We start from the raw sequence: 13,075 nt of genomic DNA on the forward strand, positions 1-13,075 counted from the left end.
TGGGGTATGCTCCCTTTCTTATTATTGGTAACCTCCTAGTGGGATGTCACTCCTTATGTCACAGGGTTGTACACCCTGTCAAATTACTCGTATTATCCTAAAGATGTCACTACTCATATCACAGAGTGTGTACACTCTGCGATATTATCATCATATTCTAGGGAAATGTGACTTTTAATGTCACAGAGGGTGTACACCTTATGAACTTATTTGCTATGGTTTTGTGGGATGTTACTCCTTATGTCACCGGGGGTGTACCCACAGTGGTGTTACGTGTAATATTGTATAGAAATGTTAGTTGTAAATCACAGTTCCTGTACACTCTTTAATATTCTTCGTAATATTCTAGGAAAACGTTACTACTAATGTCACCAGGCCTGTAGACCCTGTCAGAAAATTCGTAATATCCTAGCGGGAGTTCACTACTAATTTCACAATGTGTGTACACCCTTTGATATTATTCATATTATCCTAAAGAGATGTTACTACTGATATCCCAATGCAGGTACATTCTCTGATATTCTTCGTCATATCCTCGGGGGATGTTACTTCTAATGTCACACGTGGTGTACTCCCTATGTTATATTTCATAATATCCTGGGGCAATTTTACTTTTCTTGACACAGGGCCTGTGCACGTTGTGATATTATTCATGATAGTTTAGAAAGATGTTACTCCTAATGTCACAGGGGTGTACACCCTGTGATAGTATTCATAATTTCCCAGGGGTCTATACTCCTAATGTCACAGAAGATCACACCCTATGACATTATTCATAATATTTTAGCGAGATGATACTCCTAATGTCACAGGGGGTGTACACCCTGTGATATTACTCTTCCTATTCCAGGGGGATGTGACTCTTAATGTCACAGGCGTGTTCCTTCTGTGATATTATTGAAAGTATGCTAGCAGGATATTACCACTAATGTCACAATGCGTGTACACCTTGTGACATTATTAGTAATATTCTGGGGGGGATGTTAGTCCTAAGATTACAGGGGTGTACACTATGTCATATTGTTCCCAATATTGTAGGGTTATGTTACTCCTAATGTCACAGGGGGTGTATACCCTTCGATATTATTTGTAATCTTATAGAGAGATATTACTTTAAATATCACAGTGGGTGTACACACATGGGGTACACCCACTGGGATATTACTGGTAATATCTTAGAGAGATATAACTCCTTATATCCCAGTGGGTGTACCCCATCTGTGTGCACCCTGTGATATTATTTGTAATATCCATGGTAAACATTACTTCTGGTATCCCACAGGGGGTACACCCTGTGGTATTTTTCATAATATCATAGGGAGATATTGCTTCTAATAACACAGTGGGTGTACACCATGTGTGTACACTCTGTGATATGATAGCTTATGTCCTAGGGAGATATTCCTTCTAAGATCACAGTGAGTGTACACCCTGTGATATCATTCATAATATCCTGGAAAGATCTTGCTGCTAATATGAGAGAGGGCATGCCCCCAGTGACATTATTCGTAATATCCTAGGGAGATGTTACTCCTACTGTCACAGGGGGTGTACACCCTGTTATATTATTCATAATATTCTAGGGGGTGTTACTTTTAAAGTCACTGGGGTGTACACCCTGTGATGTTATTCATAATATCCTAGGAAGAGGTTACTCCTAATATCACATGGGTTATCCTAGGAAGAGGTTACTCCTAATATCACACTCCTCATATCACACCCTGTGATAGCATTTGGAATATCCAAAAGGGACGTTACTTTTAATGTCACATGGGGTGTACACCCTTTGATGTTATTCGTAAGATCCTAGGAACATATGACTTCAAATATCACATTGGGTGTACACACAGGGTGTACACATTATGTGAGAACCCCTACTGTGATATTATTCATAATATCCTAGGAAAATGGGACTCCTAATATCACAGTGAGTGAACACACTGTGATATTATTTGTCATATCCTAGGGGAATATTACTCCTAAACCAAAGGCGCGTGTACCCCCATGATATTATTCGTAATACTCTAGGGAGATGTTACCCGTAAGGTAATATCACAGGGGTTACAACCTGTGATATTATTCACAGTATACGAGAGGGATATTAGCACTGAAGTCACAATGTGTGTGCACCTTGTGATATTATTCATAATATCCCATGGGGATGTGACTCCTATTATAACAGGGGGTGTGTTTGCTGCGATAGTGTTCATAGTCTCCCAGACGGAGGTTACACCTAATGTCACAGGGTGTGTACATCTTGTTATCTTATTCGTCATATCCTAAAAAGACATTACTCCTCATGTCACACAGGCTGTATACCCTGTGATATTATTCGTAATATCCTAGCGTGATGTTACTTTTAATGTCACAGACGGTGTACACCTTTTGAAATTATTCATCCCGGTTTTGTGGGATGTTACTCCTAATGTCACACGGGGTGCACACCGAATGATATTACTTGTAATATTCTATAGAAATGTTACTCATAAATCACAGGTGTTCTACACCCTGTCATGTTATTGGTCATCTTCTAGGGGAATGTTACAGAAATTAATGTCGCCCGGGGTGTACACCTTGTGCTATTATTTGTAATATCCTAGCGAGATGTTACTACTAATGTCACAATATGTGTACACCCTCTGATATTATTCGTTATATCCTCATGGGTTATTACTCCTATGTCACATGGGGTGTACTCCCTGTGATAATATTCGGAATATCTTAGGGGGATTTTACTTTTAATGTCACAGGGGGTGCACATGTTGTGATATTACTCGTGATGTTCTAGAAAGATGTTACTCCTAATGTCACAGGGCGTGTACACCCTGTGATATTACACAGCCTAACCCCCTGTGATATTATTCCTAATATGTTAGCGGGATGATACTCCTAAAGTCACAGGAGGTGTATGCCCTGTGATATTATTCGGAATATTCCAGGGTGGATGTTACTCCTAATGTCACCGGTGTGTATACCCTGTGATATTATTCACAGTATACTAGCAGGATATTACTACTAATGTCACCATGTGTGTACACCTTCTGATATTATTCATAATATCCTGGGAGGATACCCCTAATGTCACAGGGGTGTACACCCTGTGTTATTATCAGGAATATTCTAGGGGGGATTTTACTTTTAAAATCACAGGGGATGTCAACCCTGGGATCTTATTCGTAATATCCTAGGAAGATGTTACTCGTAATGTCACATGGGGTGTACACCCTGGGATATTATTTCGAATACCCTAAAGGGATGTTATCTTAATGTCATAGGGTGTGTACACCCCTTGATATTATTCATAATATCCTAAGGAGATATTACTTTAAAAATCACAGTGGGTGTGCACACATGGTGTACACCCTGTGATATTATTCACAATATCTGAGGGAGATATAACTTTTAATATCACAGTGGGTGTACACTGTGATATTTTTCGTCGTATCCCAGAAGTATATTATTCCTATCGTCACAGGGGTTTAACATCCTGTGAAATTATTTGTAGTTATCCAGGGGGATGATTATCCTAAAGTCGCAGGGTGTGATATTATTCGTAATATTCTAGGAGATGTTGCTCCTACTATCGCAAACGTGTACACGCTGTGATATTATTCACAATATACTAGCTGGATATTGTTCCTAATGTCACAATGTGTGTACACCTTGTGATATTATTCGTAATATCCTAAGGGGATGTGACTCCTAATGTCACATGGGGTGTGCTTTCTGTGCTATGATTCCTCCTATCCCAGGGGGATGTTACTCCCACCATACACGTTGTGTACACTTTGTTCTATTATTCATCATATCCTAGAATGATGTTACTCCTCATGTCACGGGGGTGTACATCCTGTGATGTTATTCTTCACATTCTAGGAAGACGTTAACTCCTAATATCACAGAGTGTGTACAATCTGTGAAGTTATTCATATTAGTTTCGGGAGATGTTACTCCTAATGTCACACGTGGTGTACAAACAGTGATATTATTTGTAAAGTGTTTTGGATATGTCACTCCTAGTATCACAGGGTCTGTACACCCTGTCATATTATTAGTAACATCCTAAAGAAATGTTACCACTAATGTCACAGGCGGTGTACATCGTGTGGTATTATTCCAATATTGTAGAGTGATGTTACTCCTAATGTCACAGAAGGTGTTCACACTCTGAAAATATTCGTAATACCCTCAAGGGATGGTACCACTGATGTCACAATGGAGGTACACAGTCTGATATTATTTCTTATATCCTTGGGCGATGTTACTTCTAATGTCACAGGGGGTGTACCTTTTGCGATATTATCCATAATATTTTAGAAAGATGTTACCCCTAATGTCACAGAGGGTGTACACCCTGTGAAGTTATTCATAATAGTTTTAGGGACCGTTACTCCTAATGTCACCCGTGGTGTGCAAACAGTGATATTCTTCCTAATATTTTATGGAAATGTTACTGCTAACATCCCAGGGGCTCTATACCTTGGAATATTATTCATAATATCCTAACGAAATGTTACCTCTAATGTCACAGGGGCTGTACACCGTATCATATGGTTCCCAGTGTCATAGGTGGATGTTACTCCTAATATCACAGGGGGTGTTCACACTCTGATAATATTCATAATATCCTAAATGGATGTTACTGCTAATGTCACAACACGTGTACATCCTCTGTATTTGTTCGTTATATCCTCGGGGGAGGTTACTCCTACTGTCACATGGGGTGTACTCCCTGTGATATTATTCCTAATATCCTAGGTGGATGTTACTCCTCGTGTCACAGGGGCTGTGCGTTTTGTGATATTATTCACGATATCCTAGAAAGATGTTACTCCTCAGGTCACAGGGGATCTACACCCTGTGATATTATTCGTACTATCCTAGGGGACCTTACTCCAAATGTCACAGAAGGTGCACACTCTGTGATATTACTCGTAATGTGTCAGGGAAATGTACTCCTAATGTCACAGGGCATGTGCTCCATGTGTGCACAGCCCCTGTGATGTTATTTGTAATATTCTCAAGGGATGTTAATCCTAATATCCCATATGCTGTTAACCATGTGTGAACACCTTTGTGGTATTATTCCTAACATACTAGAAGGATGTAACTCCTAACATCACATGGGGTATGCACCATGTGTGTACACATTCTGTGATATTATTCATAACATCGTAGGGAGATGCTACTCCTAATTTTACAAGTTGCGTACGTTATGTGTGTACACCCCCTCTGATGTTATTCGTAATATTCCAGCTGAATGTTGCTGCTACTGTCACAGGGAGAGTACACCATGTGTATGCAACCCTGGTAATATTATTTCTAATATATTGGGGGGATGTTGCTCCTAATGTCACCTGGAGTGTACACCATGTGTGTACACCTTCTGTGATATTATTCATAAATCACAGAAAAAGATTATGCCTAATGTAACAGGATGTGTACACCATGTGCGTCAACTGCCTTTGATATTATTCGTAATATACTAGGGGGGTGTGACTTTTCATGTCACAAAGGGTGTACAAAACGTCACAGGGTGTGTATGCCTTATCATATTAATACTGATATCCAGAAGGATGTTACTCCTAACGTCACAGGGGGTGGACATCCTTCGATAATACTTGTAGTCGTATAGGGAGATATTACTGTAAATCTCACAGTGGGTGTACACTCACTGTGATATTATTTTTAATATCTCAGAGATGTTACAGAGTTATAGCTCTCTGTGTTATATTAGAGAGTTATATCTCTCTAAGACAGTACAAATAATACCACAGTGGGTGTACCTCATGTGTGTACACCCTGTGATATTATTTGTAATATCCATGGTAAACATGACATCTAATATCACAGAGAGTGTACTCCCTTTGATATTTCTCATACCATCATAGGGAGATATTGCTTCTAATATCACAGTGGGTGCACACCATGCGTGTACATTCTGTGATATGATACCTTGTATTCCATTGACTGATCTCTCCGAATATCACAGTGTGTGTACACCTTGTGATATTATTCATAATATCCTAGAAGGATGTTACTCCTAATATGACAGAGGGTGTACACCCAGTGATATTCTTCGTAATATCCTAGGGAGATGTTACTCCTAATGTCACACGGGGTGTACACCCGTGATATTATTCATAATATTCTAGGGGGATATTACTTCTAAAGTCAGAGGGGGCATACACCCTGTGATGTTGTTCGTAATATCCTAAGATGTTACTCTTAATGTCACATGGGGTGTACACCTTGTGATATTATTCGGAATATCTTATAGGGATGCTACTCCTAATGTCACAGGCTGTGTACACCCTGTGATATTGTTTGGAATATCCACAGAGATGTTACTTTTGATATCACAGACTGGGTCCACCCTTTGATAATTTTTGTCGTATCTTAGGGAGATATTACTTCAAATATCACAGTGGGTGTACACACTGTGTTATTCACAATACCCTAGGGAGATATAACTTTTAACATCACAGAAGGTGTACACACTATTTGTGTACACCTACTGTGATATTCCTCCTAATATCCTAAAAATAAATAGGACTCCTAATATCACAGTTGGTGTACACACTGTGATATTATTCGTAATATTCCAGTGGGATGTTACTGCTCAGGTCCCAGGGGGACTCATCCCCTGCTATCATGGGTGAGATGTCTATGAAAAGGACAACCAGGGGGGAGGAAAGCAAAATTTGGAACAAGATTTCTGAGACCCCCACCACAACCAAGAACAGAAACTCCAGTCTGCTGAGCTGACAGTGTGCACTTTGGTCTCCTCCCATCTGCCTACCGCACTCTCCTGTTTGTCCTGAGGATGAGGAAACAAAACAAGGCTCCCGACCGTCCCTCAGCACTCACTGAACCGCCCTTCCCCTCTGCTGGGCCATGACCACGGAGAACAAGTCCACTGTCCTCGCTGCGTGGTGCATGATGGAGGCTCAGACTCCGTCCTCAAGACTGGCAGGAAGACAGGGGGAGACATGAGCCTCCTGATACAGGTGACAGGTGTGGAGCCCACAGGACTGCAACCTCACACTGCAGGGCTGGAGGCACAGACTGAGTATTTACTATTCTATGGCCTGGGGGGCTCAAGGCACAGAGCTCCTCATTAGCCAGAGTCGCCCAAGTTCCCCAACCTCTAAGGATTTCCTCATAATAATGCAAGAAGAAGAAGAGAAAAGGGAGTGTCCATAGAAGATTTGGGGCTCTTCCTCTAATCAGGAGAAAGCTTGTGTGTATTATTCGCTTCTTGCTTTTCTTTTTCAAGATCCAACTGCTTTAATGTTCATCTTTGATTAGGGGAAAATAGTCCATGTATTAATAATACAAAGGATAAATATATATTCTTTCATATAGAACGGCCAGTATAAACGTTTACAATTTCCACTCTTTTTCAGTTTACAGTTGAATGACATTAAGTACATTCACATTGTTTAGCAACCATCACTGCCATCATCTCCAGAACAGTTTTATCTTTCAAAATGGAAATTGCACCCATTAACCAAACTCTCCATTCCTCTCTCTCGCCCACCCCTGGGGGCCACCATTCTATTTTGCAACTCTATGAGTTTAACTGCTCTAGACACTTGATATAAGTGGAATCATCCCGTGTTTAATTTTAATTTTAATTTTTATTTTTTATTTTTTATTTTTATTTTTGGAGACAGAGTCTTTCTCTGTCGCCCAGGCTGGAGCGCAGTGGCGTGATCTCGGCTCACTGCAACCTCCACATCGTGAATCCAAGCTATTCTTGTGTCTCAGTCTCCCGAGTAGCTGGGATTACAGGCGTGCGCCACCACACCCAGCTGATTCTTGTATTTTTAATAGAGACGAGCTTTCACCCTATTGGCCAGGCTGGTCTCGAACTCCTGACCTTAAGTGATCCGCCTGCCTCAGCCTCCCAAAGTGCTGGGGTTACAGGTGCGAGCCACTGAGCCTGGTCGTGTTTATCCTTTTGGGATTTATTTATTTCACTGACGAGAATGTCTCAAGGTTCATCCGTGTTGCACCCTGTGTCAGAAGTGCCTGTCTGGTTTTATTGTTTTGTTTTGTTTTATTTTGTTTTGTGTTTACGTGGACGCTCACTCTGTCGCACCGGCTGGAGTGCAGTGGCACAATCTGGGCTCACTGCAACCTCCACCTCCCGGGTTCCAGCGATTCTTGTGCCTCAGCCTCCCGAGTAGCTGGGACTATAGGCACACGCCACCACGCTCGTCTAATTTTTTGCATTTTCAGTAGAGACAGGGTTTCACCAAAATGGCCAGGCTGGTCTTGAATTCCTGACCTTAGGTGATCCGCCCACCTCGGTCTTCCAAGATGCTGGGATTACAGGCGTGAGCCACCGCACCGGCCGGAAGTGCCTGCCTTTTAAAAGCTGAATAGTCTTCCATTGTATGAATGAACTGCAGTGTGCTTTTTCATTCATCTGTCCATGAACCCTTGGGTTGCTTCCACATTTTGGCTCTTGTGAATAATGCTGCTATGAATTTGGGTGTACAAACTCTTCCACTCCTGGCTTCTAATTCTTTCTGGTAGGTACCCACAAATGCAACTGCGGGAACATCTGATAATTCTGTTTCTAATTTTTCCAGTACACGCCATACTGTTTTCCCTGTTACTTCACAGTATTACATTCCCTCCAATCAGATTTGAGCATTCCTACTTCCCTCTAGTTTCACCAATGCTTGTTTGTTTATCATATCCATCCTAATACGTGGTATCACATTATTGGTTTGATTTGTGCTTCCCTATGATTAGTGATTTTGAACATCATTTTAGATGCTTATTGGCCATCGCTATATCTTCTTTAGGGACACGTCTACTCGAGTCTTCTGACCATTGTGAATGGGATGCTTTGGGTTTCTTGTTATTTAGTTCTAGCTGTTCTTTATATATGATGGATATCAGCCTCTTTTCAGAGATATGATTTGCAAACATTTTTCCTAATCCATGGGTTATCTTTTCACTCAGTTCACAGTGTTTTTTGATGCACAAAAGTGTCTGTCATTTAGATGTAATCCAAGGAATCTAATTTTCTTTTGTTGCCTATGCTTTTGGTGTCATATCCCAGAAAGCATTGCCCAATCTGATGTCATGAAAGTGTGGCCAATGTTTTCTTTTAGGCATACTATACTTTCAGCACTTGGGGTTAGGTCTTTGATCCAGTTTGTGTTAATTTTTGCACCTGGTGTGACATAGAGTCCACCTTCATTCTTCTGCATGTGGAAATCAAGTTTCTCCAACACCATTTCTCAAAAAGGCTGCTTTTCCACCAATGGACTTTCTTAGCACTCATGTGAAAAATCATTTGAACATATAGGTGAGAAGTTATTTCTGGGCTCAAAAACAAACAAACAACAACAGACAACAGAGAAGGATGCAGCATGGGCCGGGTGCGGTTGCTCACGCCTGTAATCCAAGCACTTTGGGAGGCCGAGGCGGGCGGATCACCTGAGGTCAGGAGTTCAAGACCAGCCTGACCGACAGGGAGAAACCCCCGTCTCTACTAAAAATACAACATTAGCTGGGCGTGCTGGTGCATGCCTGAAATCCCAATGACTCGGGAGGTGGAGGCAGGAGAATCGCTTGAACCCAGGAGGCAGAGGTTGCAGTGAGCCAAGACTGCACCATTACACTCCAGCCTGGGCAACAAGAGCGAAACTCTGTCTCAAAACAAAAAACCAAAAACAAAAAACCAGCATGATTTCGAGAGCAGAAAGAGAATAGCTTAAAAACTAGCATAATGAGAAAGTGAGGAAGCTTCTTACCAAAGCATCTGGAAATATGCAAGAAATTCTTGTGAACTAAAATTTTCATACTGTACTATCAAACACTAGAACTCACTTATTCCATCTTTCTGTATTTGGGGACCCGATTATCCACTTCTTTTCATTCCCCATCCCACCCCTTTTCTTCCTAGCGTCTGCTAACCACCTTCATACTCTCCACCTTCCTGAGATGCCTTTTGTGTGTCGGTGTGTGGTGGAGGGGCACTGTGACAGGTTATGCACAGATGCTGGGCTTGGGCCCTTCATCATACCCTCTTTATTACACTACATCCGTGGGCAACAACTCAGCCCAGGGCCAGTCTTGTTGCTGAGCTCTCTCTGCTCTCTCTCAAGAATGAGTGGGGCTGGAGCCACCATCCAAAAGGCTGGCTGGCCCAGTTGGTCCCATGTGGCCAGGCATGTTCGGTTCAGTGGCCTGCTGAGGACTAAGCAGAGGGGACAGCAGCGCCTTTCCTGAGACAAGTGGGAAGAAGGTATCAGCCATGGCTGACCGAGCGATGACCCACGGCCCAACACAGAGCCAATTAGCAGCCACCACAATGGTGGTGGGCTTGCTGCAGCTTCCACAGGATGTCCCATGTGCAACCGGTGTGTCAGGCCGAGTTAGCACCAGGAGAGCTGAGCGGAGTCCGACTGGAGGCTGCCTGAGTGGGAGAGTGTGGGTGATAACGCTTCCCTCAGGCTCTCAGGAGCTGAGCCAAGTGAGACATGCGAATGCCTCTGCTCACAAGTGCGTGCGGGGGTGCATGCATGTGTGTTGTGTGTCTGCGTGTGCACATGTTTGTCGTGTGTCAGTTGCATGTGCATGCTTGCTCATGTTCATTGAACATATTTAGTGCATGCCTACTTTGTTTGCACTGGGAATTCTGGGACTAGACAGGCCAAAGTCCCTGCCCTCATGGAGTTCACATTCCAGTGAGAGAGACAGAGAATAAATGAACATTGACTATATTGTCTTGTAGTGATAAGTGCTATGAGGAAAGGTAAAGTGGGGAATGGGCTGGGGGCTGCTGTTTAGCTAGTGTGATAAGGGAGGGCCCCCCTGAGGAGGTGATCTTGGCCTGAATGATGCGGAAGCAGCCTGTTGAATATCTGAAAGAGGAGGCCTATAGACAGAAGGCAGAGAGCAGGGCCAGAGTGAGAGAAGCTGGAATTCTACTATGCTGTGTGTAGTGTGGACAGGAGGAGAAAAGAGATACCATATCTGGGGTGGCATCTGACAGCCCAGATGGGGGCAGCCCTCAGTAAGAACCTATTTGCCCAGCTCAGCCCTGAGAGGCAGCTCTGACCCCCTCCCTAGGCCCAGCTCCTCTGCCTGGCACACACAGGCCTCCCCTGCTTGTGTAGTCAGTGCCTGGCACTGTCCCTGTGGGTACCCCTGGCTCTGCAGATCCAGCTATGTCCACATGGTGTCTAGCTCCCAGGGATTCCCAGGAAGAGTGATCAGGGCTCACACAGCCAGGCTTGACCCTGGGACTGGAGCCTGAAGCTGCTTTTGAAGCTGCATTCTAGTGGCCGGAGTCACAGCTGCCCATGGATGTTCTGGACCCGCTGGCAGATGATGGGATGGGCCTGCCCAGAGGCCTGAGGGGACCCTGGAGACTCCAGACCAGGCTCTCCCAGCCCCTGCCCCCAGACTTTCTCTAGGGGGTCAGAGGCCTGATGCGGTGTGCAATTCCAGCAAGTGAAGCAACCAGGGCTGGGGCCTGGGAAAGCTGGGAGGCCTTGCCTGCCCTCACTGTCCCAACCACCTCCCCTCCATGGAAAGGGCAGGCTCCAGCCCCCAGCAGAGGGGTGGAAAACCAGTTTCCAACTTTGACCTCCAATCTCCCAAACCCCACAACCCTGGGACAGAGAACCTCTTAGGTCTAGGGCAGGGGAAGCTCAGCTGGCCCCGCTTCAGGTGACCTCAAGAAAACTGGGTAGATGCAAAGAAAGGGAGGTGAGATGGGTATGACAAACTGTTGTCACTGCACCAAACCGGCCAAAGGCTGCCTTTGACTGAGGAAGATTAATTTGGGTGTCTCAGGAGGATGTCAGGTGTGAAGCTGTGTCTGTGGGCCTGGTACCTGTGTGTATTTGGTGTCTAGGTTGGTCTGGTAACTTCCTGCTTGCTTGAGTGTCTGTGAGTGAGTCCTCGTGTGCCCCATGTTTACCTGTGCACTCCCTGGGACCCCTGCACTGCCAGCTGCAGGGGGCCTCTCTTGTATGTGCCTTTCTGTGTGTGAGATGTGCCGAGGTTTGTGCCTGTCAGCCTCTGACGTCTATAACACTCTGTTCCCCAGCCTTGCCCTGAGGCTCTCTGGGGAGAAGCTGCCTGCTCAGCTCTCACCAACACTGCATATGGGGATGGCAAGGAGACTCAAGAAGCTCTCGGGAGATGCAATTCTGCTGCCGTTGGCTGGCAGAGGTTTGCAATTAGCTTTGTCTTCACTGTCATTACACACACACAGACACACACACACACACACACACACACACACACACACTACATGCAGCCAGTCAAGGCAGCAGCCCTAAAATTAGTCACGCATTGATTTTGGTCTCTTACTGGTCTCTGGCTGTGGTTTCAGACTCACATCACTACCATTGCCCACCCCCAGCCCCCTCCCCCTGAAGGTGCATGGAGAGTGGTGGTGAGTAAAGACAGGCAGCTTGGGTGGGACAGGCAATATGGCTGCCACAGGAAGCTGATCTGCTGTGCTGGGCTCAGAGATTTCAGGTTTGGGATGAAATTAAGAGGTAATCTAGCCTCTCCCATCCCTCTACCATCAACTGGTGCCATCAGCCGCAGTTGTGTGTGTGTGAGAGAGAGAGGGTGCCTGCTCCTATCCAACCTGATTCTCCAAGGACCCTTCTTAGGATGGGCCCCTCATTCCCCATTCCAGACTGGGGAAGTGGGAAAGTGGGGTGGGGGCATCCACTGGTGCATCGACTCCTGAGCATCTCCCTCATGTCTGGCTCAACATTTGGCCAGGGTGTGGTGAGCAGACAAGGGTCTCACAGACTGGTCAGTGAGGCAAGGTTTTAAAGGCCTGGAAAGTCAGATAAGAAGCAAGAGAAGTCACAGGGAGTCAGTGAGTATGTCCCATGAGGACAGTGAATGCTGGGTGCAAAGAGGAAGCTAGAGAAGAAAAGGTTAGAATGGACTGGAGCGGCTGGGAAGGCTTCCTGGAGGCAGGGATGTTACCTAGGTCTTGAAAGACTGATAACTGGATAGGCAGAGAGAACGGTCAGGAAGGGCGGGTGGAGTGATCACGGGTGGCATGGAGGAG

Source organism: Pan troglodytes, chromosome 12 (assembly GCF_028858775.2).
Source record: "Pan troglodytes isolate AG18354 chromosome 12, NHGRI_mPanTro3-v2.0_pri, whole genome shotgun sequence".
Lineage (NCBI taxonomy): Eukaryota > Metazoa > Chordata > Mammalia > Primates > Hominidae > Pan > Pan troglodytes.